We start from the raw sequence: 26,215 nt of genomic DNA on the forward strand, positions 1-26,215 counted from the left end.
CAGAACCCACTACTGAGGCCCTGGACTGGAAGGGGCTCCTCGGGCAAAGGGTAGGACTCACAGATTGCGAAGTCCAGCAGTACACTCAGACGTGCTAGAAGTATTTTGTGTCCCTGAGACTTTAGAAAACAGGAGACAAGCCAGCAAGCCCTTGGAGAATCTTGGGTTCAAGGATGTAGAGAGCAGGTTCAGTCCCTCTTACTCCCAGGCAAGAAGCAACAGGCCAGCACAGCAGAGCAGGAAGCAAAGTGTTATTCCCTCCTACAGCACAGTAGCTCTTTTTCCAGGAAGAATTTCCTTGGTTCCATTAGAGTTCTGATTTGGTGGTGCGAAGGGTCCAGTACTTATACCCAAATTTGCCTTTGAAGTGGGGGAGACATCGAAGAGGCATTTGAATATCACAAAGTCCCTGCCTTTCCTGGCTCCAGGCACACTACAGGGGGGTAAGCAGCTCGGTGTAGGGAGAGCACTGGGAAGTATGGTGTCCTGCGTGATGGGGTCAATAGGGCGAATACCGGCAGGCAGAGGGGGGCTGTGGCCCCCTTCCTCTTTTAAAAAGATTTTCAGCCTGGGGTATGTGGTCTATAGTGGCTCGGGCCACATGCCCTGCTCCCCTTTATTTGGTAATCGGCCCTGGGGGATGCAGTCTCCCGGGCCACATGTCTGCATTCCCCCCTGCCCTTTATTTTCTATTTGGCCCCGGGCGATTGGTCCCTGGGCCCTCATAAACATTCCCCTCTGACCTCCAGCCTTACTCATCTCAGAATGGGGGCCCAGTCACCCCACCCTCCAAATAATTAAATATATTGACCCCTGGGACCAGGCCCGACCCGGGGGGCATTTTAATTTTTTAAAAAAAGAAAACGACGACCAACATTTTTTTTCCTGCAATGCCTTAAGTAGTACAGCAGGATTGTGGGGATTTTTATTTTGACTGCAGAGGGGAAGTCATCTGCGACCCTCCAGAAGGACTGGGGGGGCGGCCATCCCTACCATGGCCCCTTATATCCTTTTTTAGCTACTTTCAGGACAGCGGACTAAGTCCCCGGTGTCCTGTAATGGCTGCTCTCAACATTTTTAATCATGTTGCAGCCAGTCAATCATAGTGCTTGCTCCCGCGGGGGAGAGGTGGCCTCAAGGGAACAAAAGACCCATAATCATATCAGAATTCACAATTTTTCGAAGTTGAGTTCAGCAAGAGTCCATCGAACCCAATCGCCCGGAGATACAAATATTTGTGTACCTTTTGTTTCTTAAAAACTACTGAACTGATTTATACCAAATCACAAAAAGCACTCTTTCGGGACCAAGATCTAGCTTCCTGACAAATTTGGTGTAATTCTGTTAAGGAACATATACATCCCTTGTCTAAGCCCTTTTCCAAAATATCAGGGACTCAAAATGGATTAGTAAGACTCAGGCTATGGATACTGTACACTACTGCATGTAGATTACATCTATTGAATGAATGGAATCATATTTAATTTGGATTCCAAATCCAGAAAATACATTATATTTAACCCATTTCAGGTTGTATATAGTCCATTTTCTGATAGCATTTCCACAACAAGACAGTGGATTTTCCTTCCTGCCTTGTTGTCCTTGTGATATTATTAGCCAGCAATCCTTTATTCACTTTGAGTTTTTGTAGTTTTTTTCCCATCCCCAGAGCCCAACTTTGTATGTCCTCTTTTACGTGCGAAAAAATTAGAAGGGCTAAGCTGAGCCTTAAATTTCTATAGTGTCTGGACTCGGAGTCAAATTGTCATGCAGTAATTAGCTATATGCACCAAACCCTAAGGATTAGAAGAGACATGAGAGTTTCGGCTCACCCAGCTCTGCAGTTTTAATCTTTAAATGTGGTAAATTGTCAGTTACGACTTGTTTTTACACCCTTCGCTTTAGTAATTTATTTTAATTTGTACCATTTTTATATTGTACAATGCCTTTTTATGGCTTAGACAGAAGAATAAAACTATTTTGACTGACTGATATATAATTAATGTATGCTGTGCATTGAACCCTGATTGTCTGTAAACATATACGATTTTTAAGTTTTCGACCACTATGAGCACTTTAGGTATTTACACTAGGCAACTTTACTGTCTGTATAATTAAGTGATCACCTTTTTATTCCTATTAGGTCTGATTAATTATCTATATATATTAAACAAACCCGTCCAGTCCAAACAGGAGAACGTGCACTCTAAAATGCTGTGTGTTAGGCCTGGCACCATTGGCGTGGGTCTCCCTTCCATTCTTTGCCTTTGCCTCCTGTGTTCTGCTGTGTGTTAGACTCCATTTTTGCTGGTCTAAATGCTATGGGCACTTTGCCACTGCTGTTCAGTGCAAGTGCTCCCTTTTGTAAATTGTGTTAGGGATTAGTGTTTCCATGATTGGCTATTTGATTTACTTGTCAGACCCTAGTATAGTGTACTGTGTGTGCCCAGGGCCTGTAAATCAAATGCTGCTGGTGGGCTTGCAGCACTGGTTGTGCCACCCACCAAAGCAGCCTGTAAAATGTAACTCTGGCCTACCATTGCAGAGCCTGTGTGCAGTCTGGGACTGCCATGTTGACTCTGCAAGTGTACACACTTGCCAGTCCCTAAACCTTCCCTTTTCTACATATCAGTCACCCCTCAGGTAGGCCCAAGATACCCCTGTGGACAGGGTGCATTGTATGTGAAAGGTAGGACATGCCCTGATGTGTGTGGCATGTCCTGATAGTGAAATACTGCCAATATCATATTTCACTATTGCAAGGCTATCTGTTCCCATTGGACAGAATGGGGAGTTTGTTTATAACATCATATAAACATAACTGGCCCTTGGAACAAGATATAAAAGTAAAGTTTAATATGCCTGAACTCAGAATATTAAAGTGTTTCTTTTACTGAGGGTGATTTTTACATGCTGTGTTTGAAAATACCACTTTTAGAGAGTAAGTATTTTCTTGCCTAACCATCCAGTGTGCCTCTGCTAGGTTTGCGTATTGCTTGTCTGGCTTTTGGATGACAGGGGCTGGAGAGGGGCAGTGGCTCCAGAAGTCTGATGAGTCAGGGCTGGGCTGAATAGACCTGGGCTGAATTTTAGAGTAGGGGGAAGAGATTTCCTTTCACTTGCATGGGCCTGGTCTGCCTTCAACAATGCTGTCTCCACCTCCTACCAGGAAGCTGCACCAGTGAGGACAGAACTGGTTTTGGCTGGGTACAGACACTCTCTTCCTTCAGAGAAGAAAGGATTTTTGTGGATAAAAATAGAGGCCCAGACTTTTAGATCACTTACGGGAAATCAAGAGGAACCTTTGCCAAGGAGAAGAGCTGAGGAGGAATACTGCCCCTGTTCTGTTTGTTGTCTGGGGTTGGCCTGCAGTGGCTACTTGCTGCCAAGTAAAGGAGAAAATGAATTTGCTGTTTGCTGTGCTGTCTGCTTGAAGAAGAATATCTCCAAGGGCTTGAATCTGAGCTTGCCTCCTGTTCTGAAGTCTCAGGGACACAAAGACTTCATCCCTTCTGTCTCTCTGCATCTGGAAATGCTGTTTCAGCTGCTACAGAAGGAAATTGCAACACCAACGCCGGGGAGTGATGCCGTAACCTGCACCGAAGCCGTGGGCTCTACTCGTGAAGAGCACGACGTACTTCCCCAACTTGCACAGTAGGTCTGACACCTGCTGACACAGTGCTGCATCGACTCCGAAGCCGTCAACGAGGTTGCTTTCTGCACCGGAGCTGAACGCCACTCGTGACGCCAACGAGGTACCGTCCCGACTCGCACAACAGCCCCGACTTCACCGACGCGGTGCTTCATCAACGCGGAGCCGATGCTCGACGTGGGTGACTCCCGAATCAAACTGTCATAAGGAACCGACGCCTCGTTGCCATTCGTGACATCACCTCCCCGACACAGTAAGGAACCGACATCTCACCTCCCCTGCGCTGCAGTAAAATACAGAGGCATCACCTCCCCTGGGGTCATAAGGAACCGATGCCGCAGGCGCCAACGTAGGACCACCTCCCCGACGCCATGCTCTGTCTTTGCTTTCATCAATTCTAAAGTACTGTTCTTTGTGGGTCTGCTTGACTCCGGGCCCGACGCTGCGCACCTCGCAGTCAGCGCCATTCTTTGGCATTTTCATCTGTCATGACGTCGTGATAACTCCAGGTGGAGTAATTTGTTGCTAGAACCTTTATTTGAGTGAATAACCTTGAAAGGATGTTTTTGATACTGTATTGTGGATTTATGTAGTTAGGTCTTGTTTTGGTTTAAATAAAGATTACCTATGTTTCTAACTGGTGTGGTGTCCATTTGTAGTATTTTCACTGTACTACTGTATGTGTTCACAAATGCTTTACACACTGCCTCTGAGATAAGCCTGTCTGCTCGTGCCAAGCTACCAAGGGGGTGAGCAGGGGTTATTTTACGAGTGTATCCCCCTTACCCTGACTTGAAGCTAGGGTCCCTATTTAGACAAAGGTACCTACCTTTGCCAACTAGAGACCCCAATTTCTAACACTGAGCAAATGTGCAAGTTTATTCAGCAAACAAAGTGAAACACACCCTACACGTTTCTGCCAGGAGGCCTTGATCATGGGTGAAAGTTCAATGCCGTACCAGTTTAAGTGCAATGTGCCAAAAACAATGAACACAAAGGAAACATTAACAAACCTGAACCAAATCTTCTCTTGTACAATGTGCGTGCCATCTTGAATTGGCATATAAAGCTTATTGAATCAATTCTCTTAAACATCAGCCTTCAACCTTTCTTGATCAGAATGCATAATATTAATGACACTGGCTGCATCATAATGAGCTCTCATCTAAAAAATGATAAAAAAAGTCATTGTGAGGAATTGGAAGTTCACCCAAAACATCATAATTATTTACCATAAAAAGGGAACACCACCTCACATTAGGTATACAACGAGTATGAAGTAAATATGAAATCCAACATGACATTATGACATAGTCTTTGTGAATGTAAAAGGCATACATCAACGTGCTATTTTCTATATTTGCATAGCATTTGGTACAAAACATTAAGTTCAAGTGCGCATACACTCACTACCTAAAAATCAGTTTCACAAGATAAATACAACTTTAATTCATGCAGCAACTTATAAATACATATATACAAATGTGTACATTACGTGAAAGGTTGGCTGAAAGGCCTGTCCTCTTGACAGGCCCTGCACCTGATAAGCCTTGTGTGACCACCCCCCATTGCTCGATGCCTTCAGCTGTGCATAGCATGGGGATGGCCTCACAAGTGTTTGAGTGTGTACCGGGTGGATTAACCGCAGGATCAAACTCCTTTTCACAGACAACCCACCACAGACAATCACATGCCCCTTTTTATGAATATGAATTGTTTTTTGAATCCTGGAAGACTCTTGTGGGAGTCAGTATGTGCTTCTGTATTATTTGAAATTGCATACCCGGGGTACTCACGCGGGAGTCCACTATACCCAACTGTCCAGATAGCTATAAAATGTGAACCTTAACTTCTCAAAAACTGCAGACTGGATTTACACCAAATCACAAAGCACACTTTTTAGGTAACGATCTAGCTTTCTGCCAAATTTCATGTAGTTCCAATCAGCTACTTTGGCAGTAGTGCTGTTCAAAAATCCCTATGGAAATGACATGGGGATATCACATTTTAGGACCTACCTTTTTCTCAGTCCCTACTTGACGGATCACCCTGAAACATTATGGGAAGTAACTGGAGTGTATGTACTTTATTTTGGAAGGTTTTGTGAAGATTCGTCAAATGATGCCAAAGTTATTAGCAAACTGAAAAATCTATTTTATTGATGATATCCCTGATGATAGATTAAATTAAATCATTGATGCCATCATCCATGATACTGCTGTTGCCAATGGTTTGATTGTTTTAATGATGTAAATGACTAAATGAGATATTTATATTATATGTAATATGAGTATTACTTATATTCATAATAGGTTTTCTATTCAAGATACTGCTGTAGGAACAGGTACATAGGGCCTACATTTGTATACAGCATAACTTGACTGCCTACAGAGGGGTCAGTGCAAGGATTGGTCAAGGATCATGGCCTGCAGCCAACCCCTGCTCCTTTGGCTGAAGTTCTTATGGTGAAAGCATTAGCCCCCTGGCAAGGGCTGGGCACAGTAACCCTGACTGACAGGTTAAGAGCTGGCATAGCCTGGTTGGTAGGTCAGAAATGTTTCAGTACAGGCCCTAGTGTAAAACTAATGCTTACTGTCAACCACTACTTTACACATGTGCCATGACCCTGCAGAGAAAGCGCGCTGTCATGAATGAAGGCTGTACACAGTGGGTAGGATATTTTTACCTGAGAACAACTGGGTGCAAAGTTTGGCCAAAGGTCATGCTCTACTGCACTTAGTGAAGGGGTAGGCTATTTGCATACAATGTGATTATCGGCAAAGTCTTATGGACAATAATTTTTGTTTACAGCTGAGGTAATATATAGCATATGTTAACTAACTGCAGAGGGTTGTCGCTATGACTTGGTTGACAGGAACATTGCTAGCCAACCCTCCCTGCACATTGCCAATAATTGTGTGGGATGTTTACTCACTGAATGTTAGGCATTAAGACTGGCCTTGAGGGGCACAGGGCCAATGCAGAGTATTGGTATGATTGGATGATATAATCATGGGTATCATCACTGATGGAAGCAATAATATTTCTTCAGTGAATTTCAGAATTTTTTTAAGTTCATTGTGGTGCTGTAAGGCAACTTAACCATAATTTCTCTTTAACGTTTGTTTTTTTCTGTGAATTTCAATTTTTTATATCATATTCAACATGGACCTATTTCTTTGTACCTCAACCTCTGTTTATGGCTAACCATTACAGCACAAATATTTTGGCTGTGAATAGTATGGAATAACTTTACTCTGTGTAAATACAATACTGGTAGTAGACAATTTTATCCTCAAAACACATAGCATGTAGATATGCGAAGCAAGGTTTTCCTGCATATCATGATGTATGATAAGGACATGTACCTTAACTATACCAGGGATTGTGTATGCAGACCCTTTTTCTTAACCTATACCAATGGCCACACTCCACCGTGCACTTGCTGTGACTGTAGGCAGCAGGGACTGACCTCAGTCCCTCACCAACCAGGTCCTGAGCCGGATGTCAGTAGGTGTTCTTTAGCTGTAGCAAGCAGAAAGTGGAGTGCATGTGCAACCTCTGATCAGGTCCTCCAACCCAAAAAAATGTCAACTGGAAACTCTGTGAATGACATATATTTATTAACATAAAGAAAGTAAGCAGACTACTGCAGATTACAAATAAACTATGTAGAAAAAGGAGGCCATCATCTAAATTGTGAGCTATGAGAAAAGGTTTAGTCATCACATTCTTATGTGATTAGGCTTGTCTAAATGATTAACTTATGATGATATATTTGTAATACAAGGCAATCACACAATAACCTCTAAAGTAAAGAGACTTCACTCATCAATCCCTACTGTGAGAAAACCATCCTCCCTTTCTACAGAATGTGTGGCATATCAACAAAACACATTTGAATACTATATTCTATGTTGTAGATCATACCTTCAGTCAATTACCACAGTTAAATCTTAAACAGTTATATTGTCATACATGTTTTTTTCTAACCAAAAAACAAAATGAATGCTGATCATTATGGCACCCGAGTATGTGCAAATGTGGAAAAGTGAGATACAAATGCAATCCATGAACCCCATGAAAAGTACCAAGGCTGGGTCCTGTAAAAAACTGAGTAAACAAAACACATTGAAGCCCTTGACTACCACAGGAAAGGCTGTAACTAAGAAGAAAGAGAGCCAAGTGGCCAGATCAATTGAATCGGAATCCACAGGAACCACAGGTAAAAACAGATACACACTCAGAAACACTGGGTTTGGGGCAGTGCATTTACAGAACCTATAGAAAGACCATAAGGACCAGCACCTGAATAAGGCGATAATCTCCCCCGCCCTTGTAGTGCACACTTCAACTCTCCCCATAAATACTGCAGTTCAGTTACCAACTCAAATTTGGAATCAGAGAGCTACTAGAATCATAAGAGATATAGCTAATCCATCAGGAAGGAAAGTTAAAATCACGCCAGTCACTAAGAGCATGCTTCTAAATTCGGGACACTGAATCTCAGGATAGTTTATCCAAGTTGAGTCACACTTAGTTTATTCAGAATATGGACCAATCAAATGATTTTCAATCTCCTCAGTTAGTGACAACTATAGGGGCTGAACTCCCTCTCTCAAACCTGTTCCTGGCTCTCTTGCAAAATCTCACAGGAGATAAGTTGGCAGTGATGGAGGTACAACCAACCCCCTGCGAAGTGGGTGTGACAACACCTAAAAACAAAGAGCCACCAGATATGAGCTCCTTATTGCTTTCATTTTCAAGAAATATTGAAGACAAATTTGCAATCTCTGAGAACAATCAAGCGAAAATACAGAGGGCCTGTGAGAACTTTGAGATTAAAATGGCAGACATCACAGATAGATTATCCACTATGGAAGCCTCACTTGGGGTAGTACGGGAGGAGGTTAAGCCCAACCACAAAGTGATCCAAGCTTTAAAAACAGGAGAAAAAGAGCTTGTAGAAAAATTTGAATCATTAGAGAATAACTCCAGGATAAATAACTTAGGGGCATATTAACAAGCACGGCATTAAAATTATCGCCGCTTTAGCGGCAGAAAACTGCTGCTAAAGCGGTGATAATGGGCTTGATAATATGCCGCAGAGAATTCCATTAGAAGCCCATGTTCACACCGGAAGATGGGCTCCTATGGGAATTCAGAAGGGCATATTATCGAGCCCATTATCGCCGCTTTAGCTGCAGTTTTCTGCTGCTAAAGCGGCGATAATTTTAACGCTGTTTCTTGATAATATGCCCCTAAGGCTTTCCAATACCCCAGGGAAGGCAGAAGGTGAAAACCTAAAAAGGTTTTGTTAGAGACCTAATGAGAGAATACATCACTGCAACAAACTCCCTTGACCTTTAACAGGACATACAAAAGGTCTATCTCAACAAATTTAAAAAGAATTCCAAAAAAGAGAATCCAAGGAAAATCATAATAATTTTTACAGTTATGGAATAAAAGAGCTAATCCTCACAGAAGCTCTTAAAGCAAAATGTTTGCAGAAAAATGATTGGCCCTTCACTATAAGGTCAGACATTGCAAAAATAACTCAAAATCAGCAATGGGAGCTAGGGAAATATATTCAAGATCTGAAATCATTAGGGAAAGTGCACAATTTCACATGTCCATCGACATTAAGAGTCATGTGGAACAATAAAATGTACTATATGAAATTGGTGATTGAGGTTGAGGATTTTATTAGCCAGATAAAAATGCAGAAAGGTATATAGATTAACTGGAGACTAGAAGCTCAAGGTGTATGATGCACTAACCCATCTGTATACAGGGAGGATTCCTCAGAGAGGCAAGAGTGGGGTGTGGAGGGTTACACATAGTTATCGCAGACATTGTGGTGTGTAGACTTACTGAGCACAGGGTGAGGAGCATGTGGGAAAAACAAAGATTGTCCTCTTTTATGTTAAAAAGAATACTGCTGACTGGGGGTGGTGGTTAATTCTGACATACGTAAAAAAATGATAAAGGAAGTAAGGGTATTAACCTGGAACCTAAATGGTCTGAGGGTTAGTAACAAAATAAGGAAGATCTTGGAACAGCTCAAAATCTCAGATACTTATATCATAATATTACAGAAAAAGCATTTACAAGGAGACGAATGGGGGGAGGTTCTAAAGAGGCACAAATTGAATAATCAATTTGCCTGCAACAATCAATCCCGTAATGTAAAAGAGGTGGCGATCTTGTTTAAAAAGTCAGGCTAAGGAGCTCCATAGCAGACCAATGGGGCAGATGGCTAATTGTTAATGTTAAGATACATAGCATTAGGTACACATTTGTAGGATATTATGGGTGTAAGTTAGATGATCCGTCCCCGCTTAAGGAACTATATAAACACCCACTTGACACAAGGTAATAATCATAGGGGGAGACTTAAACACAATATTAGACCCAGTGCTAGATGAATCCTCCATTAGGCCAACGGTAAACTCAACAAAAATGAGGAACTGGGCACACCATTTGATTAAAAAACCTGGGTCTGATAGATATTTGGAGGCAAAGGGCAGACCAGAGGATAGAATATACCTATCAGAACAAAAAATACGCTCACGCTTCTAAGATAGACTTCTTTTTAAGAGATATGATGCTATAAAAAAATATAAGTAGAGTAGTACATCAACCAGAGGACTTATCTGACTGTGCTGCGGTAAAACTGGAGCTCTCCCTATGAGCCTCCAATCTCGGTCTAAATGGATCCTAGATAGAAACCTATTAGGGGAACAGGAAATCATAAGCATCCTAAAGAAATACACTACAGAGTTTTTTTTTATTTAAATCAGGATTCTACTCCCATACATATTGTGTGGGATGTATACAAAGCCCTCATTTGATGGAGATTGATCAGTTATGCGGCACATAGAAGGAGAGAAAGTAAAAATAAGCTCAGAGAATGCAAGCTGAAGATAGATGAAATTCAGAAAGAGATGGCAAGTTGTGTTCATCCCCACATAGAATCAGAGCTTCATGGCAAATTAAATGAGGCCATGGGGCACCTAGTAGAATACGTGGAAGGAAGGATGCAGACTATGTGGAAGGCCAGTAAGTGGGCACATTACGAGTATAGTGAAGGATGTGGGAAACTCCAAGCCTGGGAAACATAGCAAGACATTATTCTGAATATGATTAAGGAAGTAGAGATCAGTTTCACAAAAGAAAAATGCCTGGAAGATCTTGTTGTTGTAAGGGCCTCTGTGTTTTTTTGAAGATTTATAAACTTATGGTTTAACGGTGACAAAGGTAGAAATCAAGAGGTGGGTGCAGCAAGATACCCTTGCTCGTTTAGATGAGGATAAACAGCTATTCCTCAACCAAGAAATAACTATTTTGTAAAAAGATAAATCATTAAGAGGGTTGAAAAAGGGGAAAGATTAAACTATTGAATATCATCTACATAGAGCGGGAGACATCCGTTACAACGCGTTGTTTACACTGCAATACGTTTACAACGTGGCCATTACAATGCAAGTCGCTACAACGACTTGCGCTAGATGGCGCTATACACTAGGGAATAGTATGAATTACTATTCCAACACCTTCCCTACTGTTACGTAGGCTGGAGTTGGAATAGTAAATCATACTATTCTGTAGTGTTTTTCTTTGCTTTGGAATTCTTGAGCCATGATGTTCTGGCCTCAAGATTCTACGTAGAATGTTGATATTCAAAAAGTGTACTGGAACTGGATTTGAGGGTCGAGGGAGCTGACTGCTGCACAGCACCTGTGAATCAATAAATCAACTTTAACCACTTTCTTTCCTGTGAGCGACAGTAATTACTACAGAAATATTTGGCGACGATCTGAAAGCTCAGGTGCTGCAGAACCCATGCGGATGAAGGCACAATTGATTATGCTCGGCGACACACGTTAACTTTATCGGATCATCTTCAAAGAAAAGAAGAAAGTACTCACCGATAGTAGCAGGAAAGGCTTCCTATCATCCCACAAGGTACTGTGTATTGTCTTAATGAAAATTGAAGCAGCGAATAAAGACGACATTTCACGGAAGCTGTCCCGTCACAACGTTGGTGAGGGTTGGCATTCCAGCAGTCTTCACGCGTCGTACGCCATCTTGGGAGTACACGCAAGAGAAAAGTTTTGAAGCGTAGTTGCTATTGGTTTAATTTTACGATTCACGTCGGCGCCATCTTGTGGTTGGGCGCGAATCTGTTGAAGGTTGGCAGCTTTACCCGACTGTACTCGTAAAAAATAAATAAAACTAAGCCAAAGTAAACATCACCTTCGCTTGGGTAACGATAAGCAGTGACACCTTTGGGTTAAAGTTACGCTTAAGTGATCATTGAAAGTTTCTACTCGCACGTTAAAGGACGGTGACGCGCACACCTCTTTGTTCTGATCTTTGTTATGACACACCTGTTTACTTGAAGACTTGTAGGACATACTTCCTTTCAAAAACGTGTGTTATCGATGACACACACATCTATTTTTGGATTCGATTTCATCGTGTGGTTCGACGGTGACACGCACACCTTATCCTTCAAGGTACTTTCTTTTATATAATTTGAGGTAAATACTCATTCCAAGGAATTACGGTGAAGTGCACACCTAGCACATTTTCAAGCATTTTTTTTTTTGTTTTTGTTTTTGAGAGATAAAAAAAATATTTTACATCATAAAAAGAATAAATATACATATATATACTTTATTAATGTACAATTCAAGAAAACTACGCTTACAAGTATTTATTGTTTAAAAAATATATATTTTTATTATATTTTAGTTTTCATTCACAAGTCCCCATTTTGAGATTACCCTTAAAGTGTACATGCATGTAAGTGTTATATACAGTTAATAAGCAAATTTGATTTCATTTAGTTAGATTTGAGGGACGTGTCAAGTTTAGTTGAGGATGCAATCTGTTTCTACTCCTCCACCATTTCTAGAAACACCAGGGGATCCACCAATCTCTTGGAAAAAATGGTATGATGCATTCATAACTTACATTGGTGCGATAGGTGGTTCATGAGACAGAGCTGAAAGGAAGAAGTGTCTCTTATTAAACGTCTTAGGGTTTGAAGGGAGAGACATTTTTAAACATCTACCTCCCTTAATACGTGATGCTGATGAAGAAGATATTGATGAGTTTCAAGAAACCGTTAAAAAATTGGAATTACGTTTCGATGTACAATCCAGTCTTGTCGTTGAGAGACACAAATTTTTCAAGAGAGAGCAAAAAATTGGTGAAAAGGTAGAAGATTTCATCTCTGCTTTACGTATTCTCAGTGCAGAATGTCAGTTTGAGGGGTTCAGAGATCAATTGATAAGAGACCAATATATTTGCAAGTATACTGACAAAAGCATCCAACAGAAACTACTTTCTCTAGGTAATCCCACGTTGGAAGAAACCATTTGTATTGCGAAAAGCATAGAGCTTTCTAAATTCTCTGTTAAAGAGCTTGATCAAAAAGCTTCACCTTCCATCATCAAAGAGGAAGAAGTTATCAATGCTGTAAGACAAAAAGAAAATAAGAACAATGCATTTTCTCGTTTTTTAAACAAACTAACATATGTTTTAAATGTGGAAATTTTCCTCATTTTAAGTCTGGACGCGTTTGTCCCGCTAGAAATGTCATTTGTAGGGCGTGTGGTAAGTTAGGCCATTTTGCTAAAGTGTGCCAAAATGTTAAGAGGAGTTTTTCGTCTTCACAAGATGGAAAATTGAACAGCGTTCTTTCTTCTTCTTCTACTTCTTCTGTTGCTAATGTCTCTTTGATTGAATCTAAGTGTGACGATTTAAAGAAAATTCAAGATGATGAGAGACATGATTGTTGTGGTAGGGGATGTGGTTCAAGATTCTAACCCACATTCTGAATGTGTGGATCCTTACGTGGATGTGGAGACTGGTGGAAAGAATGTTTGCTTGTTAGTTGATTCAGGAGCAAGGATAACAATGTTAACGCAGGAAAAGTTTAAAGAAGTATGGGGATCTTGAAGTACTGGGTATTTTAAGCCCAGCGGTGCAGGGGACACACCCTATGACTTCTGGGTTCTTCCTGTTTCAGACCTACAGAAACACAGAGTCTTCTAGGTGAAGTCAAAGATCAGTTTATTGGCTGCAGACCAATTACAGGCGTCCTAGAAGTACAACAGCGTGTATGTTCTCAGGAGACTGCTGAAAAACACAGAAACGAGCTTAATCTTAAATACAGATTTTCCTGCCTCAGGCATACATTCCTAGGTTTATGGCATGGTCATTCAAAGTATACATTACAAATGAAAAAGCAGAGTCATGATGACCATCCCACATTCCAGTTAAGCCAGCCCGCAATTATTTACATAGCAAAGCTCAGATCCCACATCAGATGTCGATAGGCCCCAATAAACATGAGCATCTCCTGTTTTGGGAAACAAGCCATAAAGCAGAAACAGTCAGATGTGAAAGAGATTAGCTGGAGGCTCGTGTAGGATGAAAGGACTTTATGGTGCGTCAATCCCTGATGCTAATCACAGGTGGCCGGAGGACGGGGAACTCGTGAGACCAGTTTGACCTGGGGCAGCGGAGCCAAGCTGGCCAGGTCACAGAGAAGTCAAGGAAAGGCACATGTGCTCAAAAAGGCCCGTATTCGCTTCATGCTATATAGCCTATGTGAGGGCAACCATAAGATGGCCACCGATACAAAATGGAACCCACGTAGTGATGTATAATAACGTATACACAGTGCATTCATAGCTAAAACGTTACACAAAGCACTTGTACATACCGCATTAACCATTCGCGGTCCACTTTTACCGGGATTGACAGGGGTAGGGCCTTGCCTCCTACGCGGTCCCAAATTCTAAAGTACGACAGACCCTCCTTTTGCCCTTACATAGGCAATAACTATACTCATTTCAATCCGAGTCTAGGTCAATATTCACAAAGTCATGGAGATGTTGCTGTAGCATCATCCTATTACTTAGCTCGTCCCTCGATACAGGTTTCCTTACACATAATGTAGCATAGAGGCCACATATCGCAGGAGCACACTGTATGCACAGACAGAACAGGAAAAGGATGGCTAAGATCATTCCAATGACCATCAGAACTTTCCAACCCCAGGCAGATATCAGTTCCCAGAACCACCCCACCAGTGACCAATCTCCTTTATCCACGTGTATGGACTCAGATATTTTATGCAGTTTGGAGATGGCTTGATAAACTGTTGGAGCGTTATCTGGTATGAAAATGCAAAAACTGGATTGGATAACCTTACATACCCCACATCGGTCTGCAAGTATGACGTCTAGAACCATGCGATTCTGCAAAGTCATGAGGCGATCCGCTTAGAGCTCAGCTGTCAAATTACCAAGGGCACCAGCCGTAACATTAACAGTGGATTCAACCACACGAGTCAGTTGTCTCAGGTTCCTACTATTGACCATAGGTCCCCAAAATGGCAGGAAACCCAAAAAGAAATCTCCCGCTTCCTGACCGGCAGTATCCTCCTTACTAATCACGCCTCTCACAACTCTGGTCTTGTGATAGTCGGAGGCGGCAGTAAAGGTTGGCGGTCATTGCAGATAAAATATGTACCCTTGGCAGCCAAAAACGCAGGGGAAAACTGTGACGGAAAAGTGTACGTTTCAGTACAGTCACTTCTTCCCAGTTGAGCTCTAGGATTCTGACCATTACCTTGCAAACAAAACCGACCTATGTGGGGTACGACCCAGATTGGGGATGAGATTTTCCGCTGTCTTTCACCCAGACTAATACTATACCCCGTCGCGTTCCACCCTACATAAGCTCTCAACTCTTCTTTCGGAATGGATGTGTATGCATCAATATCTCTGCTCATATCGGCAACTCCTTTCATTAGAGCTTTATTATTGGTGCTGGGTCTGATGGAACGCGGTTGTCGCGGGGAGTACGCATCTAGTGCATAGAGAAACATGGTCTGGAATGCCCATGACGATCCATTGTAACTATACGGCAGCACCAGATAGGGAATACCCTTATTAATGGTATGTGACATTAAACCACACACCCAACAATTTGTTGTATTCATAACTAGTTGGTGCTGGTGCAGGAGTTGAATAAATGAGTTATTCACAAACTCTGATCATCTAGCTTGTTCATGTTCAGGCAGAGGGTGAAAAGAGTGTGAGGAGATAGTAGGAGGAGGTGTAGGCTGTACAGTGGGTGCAATGGGCTCTTGAGAGGAGAAGAATACAAATCCTACAGTAAACACTACCATACTACATAATACAGACAGGCATAAAAACACAAAACGTTTGTTTTTCATAATTTTACACATTCTTGCTTTAAAGTTCATTTCCTCAGTGAGTCTCTCCATCTTACAAAACTCCATCCTCTAATCGTGCCGCTCACGGCGGGTGAGTTTCTTCTGCTAAGGAGTACGCCTGTCAGTCCAGGGAACGCCCTAGACCAACCAGAACCGTCGACCTAACGTCTTCGGCCTGTACCCCAAAGTCTTGTCACCGCGACCCTGCGGCTGAACCCGGATGGTGGTTCGAAAAACAAAAATCAAGAAAGTCCTTCAGATGGGAGAACTCTGGTTATCAAAAAATAGAAAGGTAAAAGGAATATTTATTTGTCCATGGGCCTTGGCCTTAGATCGTAACGAGAATGGCCAGGTACTGTTTGATCTTGGAACAAAAGTTCAGGCTCTGTAGTGTCCAATCGAATTGACCGTGGCACAGCTTCCTGCAAAATATCGTCACTTTCCTGCGCTGAAGTTGTGCCTTTTATGCGTGCATCACTGAACGGCACAAAACGAGGTACAGTGTCTGTTTCAGAGTCTGCGATACCTTCCTGGACCCACTGGTCATACGGCAGAGGCAAAGGGATCCTTTTGATGTGGGCGCCGTGGATCCAGTTTTTCTTCCCCTTCACTCGAACAGCTGATCTTGTGGACAATAGTACGAGGTGAGGGCCGATCCAGCGGGGCTCATCATTGGCTTTCCGCTGGAAATTTTTCACGAGGATCCACGTGCCTGGTTCGATAGGGTGTCCAGGAGCTTCAGAAGCCGGGGGAAGAGTATCATGCACCTGTTGGTGTAAAACACGCAGTTTAGCTGTCAATTCGTGCAAGTAATCAAACAGTACTGGATGCTCGATTTCACTGAATTTCATCGGTCTTGGCACACCCCATACATTGGCCGGGCGGCCAAAAACTACCTCGTAAGGACTAAGTCCCACTCGGGAGTGCACGGTCATTCTGGTGGACAGGAGTGCTAGAGGCAGAGCGTCAGGCCATTTAAGACCTGAGCTCGCTTGGATTTTGGCCAGTTTAAGTTTGAGGGCGCCATTGTAGCGCTCTACTAATCCAGCTGATTGGGGGTGATTTGCAGCGTGAAACTTCTGCCTTATACCTAGTCCCTCGCACACATTCTTCATCACCTGGCCCACAAACTCACTCCCATTATCACTCCACACCATTCTTGGCATTCCAAACCTAGGGAAAAATTCCTTCACAAGGGCTTTGGCTGTGGATAGGGCAGTGTTATCCTTTAGAGGATAGGCCTCTATCCATTTTGAGAAAGCGCAAACAACCACTAATACGTATTTCAGGTTGTTGCACCTTTCCATGTGGATAAAATCCAACTGCAAAACTTCAAATGGATATGATGGAGGTGCAAAATGACCAGCTGGAGTTGGGGTTCCCCTACCAGGGTTGTACTTCAAGCATATCATACAATTCTTGACCACATTCTCTGCACACTTAGGAATTCCAGCATTCTGCCATACTGGAGCCAACAACTTACAAATTCCTTTCGTACTGATGTGTGCCCTTCCATGTGCCATAGTAACCACTGGAAGCACATATGCATCAGGTAACAACCATCGCCTATGTTCTGACAAATCAATCCAACAACCATTCTCATCCAACTTACCCATACTTTCTCTCCACTTGCTTAACTCTTTCTCTGTGGCTTCAGCTTGAAGGGACTTTACACTCTCTATTGTGTTTTCACACATTCCAACATCACCAACCCATCTGGCAGGGCCTGCAACATACATTCGAGTCTTCACATCTTTTGCTGTTTCTTTCGCGACTTCATCAGCAAACGCATTACCACGACCAACATCATCAGTGATTTTCCTGTGCGCACTGCACTTCATAATCGCAACTCGCAACGGTAGGGTCAGCGACTCAAGGAGATCATTCACCAACTTGCCATTCTGAATCTTAGCTCCATGCGAAGTCAGGAACCCACGTTCCTTCCACAATCGCCCAAAACTATGAGCCACGCCAAAGGCGTACTGGCTATCAGTGTATATATTCACTCTCATTCCTTCAGACAACACGCATGCTCTCATAAGGGCAATCAGTTCTGCTGCTTGAGCCGAATTTTGTGGCACACGTGCAGTTTCCACAATCGTGTGCAGAGTCGTGATAGCATATGCAGCAGTCGTATCGCCATTTGGAAGCTTGAAGCACGAACCATCCACCCATAGAGTACCATCACACTCGGTTAGGGGAGTATCTTTGAGATCTACTCTCCCTTTCGTTTCTTCTTCCGTTCTGAACAGACAATCATGTTGCTCAATCTCATCTAGGTCTGCTGGAATTGGTAATAGTGTAGCTGGATTCAACGTGTTGCATCTCTTTATGTGTATATGATTTGCTAACAGTGTTAGCTCATAACCAGATAATCGTGCACTAGTTAAGTGTTGTGTATTGGTTCTGTTTAACAATGTGTCCACAGCATGTGGAACCATAACAATCAATGTGTTATCCATCACTAGACCAGCAGACTGTCGAATAGACATAGCTGCGGCGGCAGTGACTCTCAGACAACTTGGCAATGCCCTCGCTACCGGGTCCAAGGTTGACGAAAAATACGCGCATGGACGCGGTCTGTCGCCAAAAGGCTGTGTCAACACTGACAATGCACAACCATCTTTCTCGTGAACATACAATGTAAAAGGCTTGCTGTAATCAGGGGTACCCAACACAGGAGCTGAACACAATGCATTACGCAATTCCAAAAAACTTTTCTGACACTCCTCAGACCATGGAATAGGACTCGGTGTGTCCTTGCATGTTAATGCTAACAAAGGTTTTGCCAACAAAGAAAAATTAGGAATCCAATGCCTACAGTATGAAGTAATGCCCAAGAAAGCACGCACTTCTCTCTGTGTTCTTGGCACACTCAACTGTGCAATGGCTTGAATTCTTTCTGGGGTCAGTTTCCTTCCCTCCTTCGATAAGAGATGACCTAAGTAGGTCACTTCTTGTCGACAATATTGCAGCTTTGAGAGAGACACTTTGTGATGGAAGGCAGACAAATGACGCAACAATGACAAGGTAGCTTCTTTGCAAATCTTTTCAGTATCCGCGGCGATTAGTAAATCGTCAACGTACTGAATGAGGATAGCGCCACTGGGTAAAACCAGTGCATCAAGCTGCGCTTTTAAAGCCTGACTGTATATAGAGGGACTCTCACAGTAGCCCTGGGGAGCGCGTTTAAAGCGGAAACTGCGACCTCCTAAACTAAAACCAAAAATGTCTCTGCTCTCCTCTGCAATTGGAATGCTAAAGAAAGCATTCTTTAGATCGATCACTGAGAACCATGCAGCCGATGTTGGAATCATGGTTAACAAGGCAGTTATATCAGGGACAACTGGAAACTGTGGCACAACAATCTTATTAACCTCTCTAAGATCAATCACAAATCTGTAAACAGGTGGCTGTGAAGGGTCCGTTTGTTTCAAGACAGGTAAAACAGGACTATTGCAAACGTTGCCTCTTGTCTCTTCAATCACACCCTTTGTAATCAAATCACTGACAATTGCTAACAAAGCTTTCTGACCTTCATTGGAGATCTTGTACTGGGGAATACGTGGCAATCTGACGTTGGCTTTTAAAGTGACCACATATGGCGGTATTTCCAGAAGACCCACATCATTGGGACCAGTAGCCCAGAGGGCATCCGGAAGGGATGACAATTCAGGTGGCATTGCATTTTTAGACAAATACATTGGGGAAATCACTTTCTTACCTAATGTAAGTTGTACTCCTGAGGGAGAACAATATAGCGTTGCATGTAATCTTTTTAGCAAATCTAATCCTAGCAGATTTTCACCACAACCTGTTGTTAGAATGAGGGGTGCTTTCAGCTCACAAGGTCCAACAGAAAGTGACATAGGACTAGAAATCGGGTTCCTAACTGGGGCGCCAGAAAAACCTACTGAGACATTCATTTCGCCAGACAAAGGCGCGCCAGGGAGTTTTGAATGCATGATTGAACTCTTTGCAGCACCAGTATCCAGCAGAAAGGGCTCCGTTACATTTGCTGTAGTTACTTTAACATAAGGTCCGCTCTGATCCACTGGCACTGAAACAACTCCCTCTCTCTGTCTACGGCAGTCCTAGTAATCATTATCTTCTGCATTGTCGTCTTCCGCATAATAATCATTATTGTAGTACTGAGCTGTATTGCCAGTTGCATTGGCTTGCTGATCAAAGCTATTTATGGTATTTTGAGGCGGAAGAGGACGCGCGTTCTGGGGAAGATTTCCACGCCCTCTGCCTCTAGGAGCTTGCTGACCACCTCTACCTCTTGCGCCATACGCATTACCGTTACGCTGCCTCAATCTGGGGCAACTATATTTAAAATGACCTTCCTCTTTGCAATATGAACATTGGTTGGGACCTACAGGGATTCGTGGTTGATAATACCCATTCATTTGCTGATTATTCTGAAACTTTTGGGGCTGCTGATAGATACCTTGTGTTTGCCTATAATTATTCTGTCCTCCACGTGGTGGATAAGCCTGCTGCAAAAGGACCTTTGTCTTTAGTTCTTTCGTTTTCTTATCTGTTCTATCTTTCTCATCTTTGTCTCTATTCTCATAATACTGTGCAGTAGCCAGTATTCGCGCTGAAGAGGAGACAGCCCAAGAACTTTCTGAGTCTTTTAGTTTCTTACACAACTCGGGTAGCAGATTCTGCACAAATTTATCGACAAATAACCGTTGGCCACCTTCAGTGCTCATGTCTTGACCACTGTGGTCGATAAATGTTTCTTCAAACCTGGTGAAAAAATCAGACACCGTCTCATCTTTCTTCTGCTTACATGCGGATAGTTTATCCCAATTTACGCGCATCGCAGGCATTATAGTTTTCATGTAGGTAATAATTCTACCAGGGAGCGCTGCTATGAGGGGCTCAGGTTTTGCACCACCAACTTGTCTAGCGTCTGCAGCAACGATATTAGCCCATGTATCACCCAATTCTGCAGCGTGATCTACATTACGAATGGATCCCCATAAAGGCTGTGGAACCACATTCCAAACAGCATATCTATGTCAGCCAAATTCATTACACATGATTCTGCAGTTTGTGATAACTCCTTATAATATCCTGCAGGGTTTTTACGGGGATCAGGTAATGTCTGTTTAAGTGCTAACACCTCAGATCGCTTCCATGGAACATGTACCCAAACACGTTGAAAATGTGCTGGAGCAGCAACAATACCATGAGCGGATTCAGCCGCAACGGCTTCCTTCCATACCGGAGGGACTTCTCTCATGGGGTATTGTCGCGCTTTTCCCTTTTTCCCCCCAGGGAAATCTGGTTCAAACAACGACTGTTGACAATCATCATTCCTCAAGGCTAATAAGATCGCAACTGCTCTATCGACATCGGGGCCCACAATCATACCTTTTCCAAAATCGAATCTCACTCAACATAACTCCTGTGGGTTTGGGTTTGCACCAATATCCTCCAATTCCTCACAGAGGAATTCACACATTTTATCAAAGACATACCTCTGTTTTGGGGCATCCCATTGGTGAAAAACGTTAACAACTGATTCCACATCATAGAGTGAAGGGAAACCAATCCACCTACGCACCAGATGATCTAACACCTCTTTCTCATCGGTACCAGGCAGCTGACTGCGCAATTGCTTACGCTGTAAGCCAGGAGTCGCACTAGATGACCCAAAGAAAGGCGACATTAGACTAGTAACTACATTCGCTAGTCGTTGTCGTGCTGAAGGAGAAGTTGAGGCGAAAACAGGGGGATAGACAGAGGGAAGAAAGACGGGTTCAGATACAGGTACCGGGGTAGTGCAAGAAGGAGCACCAGGGGAAACCACTGGCGTGCCAGGCAAAGTCGCAGGAAGCGCGGGGGTAACAGGTAGCAAAACTGGCGGCCCTTGAGAGGGCTGCACTGCAGGGATAGGAGAAAGCTGAGGAGGAGCTGGCGGCTGCGGGAAGACTTGCGGCATATTTACTGGAGGTTGCACATTTACAAGCTGTGGTGGTGCGGTGGCATTTTGCACATATGGGGGTGGCGAACTTAGCAAATGGGACATTAGGGAATCATTTTCTTTCTCTTTTGTCTCATCTTGCACAAGGGGTGACAAAACAGGGTAACATTTATCAATCCCTAGTTTGCGCTGTCTGTGTAATTGCTCATTCCTTTGTTCTTCCTCATTATCTTTAAATTGCACAGCTGCTTGCATCACTGACATACCTCTCTCTCTCTTATCTCTTTTCGCTAGCTTAATTTCCTTCTGTTTGGCTTCCTTTTGCCATAGGCGGAAAGAATCAAACATCGCCGGCCGGACTTTCTTTTTAAACAATTTAACTTCCAAATTATCTAAGATATCTGTATCGAAACTACCATTTTGGGGCCATTTTAAAACACCGTCCTTTCTGGTGTATCGGATCCATACTTCATTATATGCAATGGGGCCTACGCCATGTTTTACATAAAGCTCATAAGTTGGAGTTCCAATTGGAGGAACCGGACATGAATCCTCTAACTGGAAATCCCTTCTACAACTCAAACAAAACCAATTACCAAATACACTAGCACCAGGCATCTTCGCTCACTAGTCTAGTTTCAAACGTCAAAGGATTATCGAATACGATAGTCTCGTGAATACACGAGTCCTCTGGCTTTGGGACTTGCAAGCACCAAATCAAAATGATCCCGAAGGATACCAAATTCAAACTGGGAGACGCTCCACTTATACTTAACTGAATATTGATGATCGATGGCGTCACCAGAAGACTCTCTCGATTGTTTCGCTCTACGAAAATCGTCAAGGGTCCAAAACAGGGCGATTAATCAGGGCAGCAGTCCTTCGTAGCCGTCGGGACGCGGAGAACCTCGCAGAAAAGACCTTCGGACCACGTCGACATGCAGGGGTCGATGAAGTGGCGGCCTTCCTCCAGAATTTCCACACGAAGCTCCTCACGAACCTCTGGCTTGGACCGGTACCGCTGAAATCGCGCCGAGTTGGGCGCCAACTGAAGTACTGGGTATTTTAAGCCCAGCGGTGCAGGGGACACACCCTATGACTTCTGGGTTCTTCCTGTTTCAGACCTACAGAAACACAGAGTCTTCTAGGTGAAGTCAAAGATCAGTTTATTGGCTGCAGACCAATTACAGGCGTCCTAGAAGTACAACAGCGTGTATGTTCTCAGGAGACTGCTGAAAAACACAGAAACGAGCTTAATCTTAAATACAGATTTTCCTGCCTCAGGCATACATTCCTAGGTTTATGGCATGGTCATTCAAAGTATACATTACAAATGAAAAAGCAGAGTCATGATGACCATCCCACATTCCAGTTAAGCCAGCCCGCAATTATTTACATAGCAAAGCTCAGATCCCACATCAGATGTCGATAGGCCCCAATAAACATGAGCATCTCCTGTTTTGGGAAACAAGCCATAAAGCAGAAACAGTCAGATGTGAAAGAGATTAGCTGGAGGCTCGTGTAGGATGAAAGGACTTTATGGTGCGTCAATCCCTGATGCTAATCACAGGTGGCCGGAGGACGGGGAACTCGTGAGACCAGTTTGACCTGGGGCAGCGGAGCCAAGCTGGCCAGGTCACAGAGAAGTCAAGGAAAGGCACATGGGCTCAAAAAGGCCCGTATTCGCTTCATGCTATATAGCCTATGTGAGGGCAACCATAAGATGGCCACCGATACAAAATGGAACCCACGTAGTGATGTATAATAACGTATAAACAGTGCATTCATAGCTAAAACGTTACACAAAGCACTTGTACATACCGCATTAACCATTCGCGGTCCACTATTACCGGGATTGACAGGGGTAGGGCCTTGCCTCCTACGCGGTCCCAAATTCTAAAGTACGACAATCTCGTTCACTACTACCCTCAGACAGATCTCCTGTTTCTTATGAAGGAAGAACCATTGAATTAGCGGGATATTTTGAGGACTCTTTTGTTTTATGGGGAAGAAAACATTTTGACAAAGTTTATGTAGCCATTAAAGGATTGAATATTCTCGGATGGTTCCATCAGGGTTTGTTTAAAATGGTGCTAAGACCTGGTACTAAGGATCAAGTTTCCATTCTTCGCTCTGACAATTTCATTGATATCTTATCTGAGCGATTTCCCGATGTTTTTGGTGACGGACTTGGTCGTGTTAAAGGGTTCACTCATACTATCAAGGTGAAAGATGACGCTATTCCGGTTAAACATCGACTCAGAAATGTACCGTTTAGTGTAAGGAATCAACTAGAACAAGAGTTCTATGGTCTTTGCAAGAAAGGGATTATAGAACCAATAGAATCTTCCCTTTGGCTTTCTCCTTTGGTTGTAGCAAAGAAAGAAATGGAGAGAGTCGCGTTTGCATAGACTTAGGCAGTCTAAATAAAAAAATCTGGATAGATTCTCATCCTCTCCCAAAAATCCCTGAGATGTTATCACTTATCAATGGGTCCAAATTGTTCAGTAAGCTAGATTTAGCATCAGCTTATCACCAAGTTGTCCTTGATCCTTCTTCCAGGCATTTGACCGCTTTTGTTTCCCCAATTGGAACTTTCCAATACTGCCGGATGCCGTTCGGTTTGGCGTCTCTGGCGGCAGTCTTTCAAAGGATTATGTCGAATTTGCTGAAGGACATCAAAGGGGTTGTCCTCTTTCAGGATGATGTTTTAGTACACGGTGAAACATGTGAATCACATGATGAAACTATGTTTTGTGTTTTGGAGGCTTTGCGTGATGGTGGTGTTGTTTTAAAAAAAGAGAAATGTGTTTTCAGAGTGCAGAAAATCGAATATCTGGGACATGTTCTTTCTGAATATGGAGTAGAGCACAGACCAGGCCTTGTAAAAGCAATAGTTGATTCTCCTCCTCCAGGAGATAAGGTGGGGCTTAAGTCATTCATTGTTTTGTGTGAGTTTTACTCACGATTTGTGCCCGGCTATGCCACTAAACTTCAACCCCTTTCTAGCATGCTCAAGAGAAGTGTTCCCTTTAAGTGGGATACTTAATGCGATCAAGTCTTTCAATGGATCAAAGGTGAGCTAATTAGTCCAAAGATTCTCGAACCTTTTGATCCTAATGTTCCATGCATCATCACTGTAGATGCGAGCGGTTTGGGGTTAGGAGCTGTTCTTACGCAAATTATCAATGGAAATTAGCATACCATTGGTTATGCTTCAAGAGTTTTGCGTGGGTCTTAGTTAAATTTCTCTGTCATTGAGAGAGAACTGCTAGCTTGCTGGTGGGCGATAAGAAAATGTAATCCATACATCTGGGGTAGACATTTCAAACTGAGGACTGATCACAGTCCTCTTGTGTCAATCCTCTCTGGAGACAAAATCAAAGAACATACCCCCAGAATAGCACGTTTGTCAACTAAACTGTTGCAATATGATTTTGAAGTTAGCCACATTCCTGGAAATAGAGATATAAGAGCAGATTATTTTTCTAGACATCCTGTTGAATCTGAGCATGAGATTGTGGATGAAGATGACGAAGAATGTTTTGTAGCCTCCCTGGGGTTAGATGAGATGTGTGCTGTAAGTGAGGTTGAATGGAGAGATCTTCTCTCAAAGGATGTTTTATTGCGCGATGTCATCAAGTTTATAAAAGAAGGGTGGCCGAGGGAGAAGAATGTACACATTTCTCTGCAGACGTTTGTCAAAGTTTCCCCTGAACTTTCTGTTGAAGACGGTTTGCTTGTACGCGGTGACAGGTTGGTTCCTCCTGACAAGTTGAGAGCGAGATTAATGTTAGGGGCGCACGAAGGTCACTTAGGAAAGACTCTCACGAAGAGAAGGCTTCGTGAACACTTTTGGTGGCCACAAATGGACAAAGATGTAGATTTATTTGTGGGGGATTGTGTTATTTGTTCAAGTTCTGATAAGAGTCTAAAAGTTCATACACCCCCTCTTCAGCCAATTATTTTACCCTACAAGCCGTGGGAAAAGATAGGTATAGATTTGGTTGGACCTTTTAATATGCTTCCTGCTAATTCTAAGTTTGCCATTGTGGCAATTGATTATTATTCCAAATGGCGGGAAATACGTTTTATTGATGAACCTAATTAAAAAAAAATAACATTGATTTCTTAAAAGACATCTTCCTGCGTGAAGGTTTTCCTTCCACTATTGTTAGTGACAATGGAGTACAATTTACCAGTCATGAGTTTGAATCCTTTTTACATCAAGGAGGTATAACGCATGCCAGGAGTGCACTCTATCATCCACAGACCAATGGTTTGGTGGAGCGTATGAATAGGGTGCTTAACAACTGTGTGCAATGGGCTTTGGCTGGGAGATGTAATGTACAGAATGCTG

This window comes from Triturus cristatus, chromosome 2_1, assembly GCF_964204655.1.
Source record: "Triturus cristatus chromosome 2_1, aTriCri1.1, whole genome shotgun sequence".
Lineage (NCBI taxonomy): Eukaryota > Metazoa > Chordata > Amphibia > Caudata > Salamandridae > Triturus > Triturus cristatus.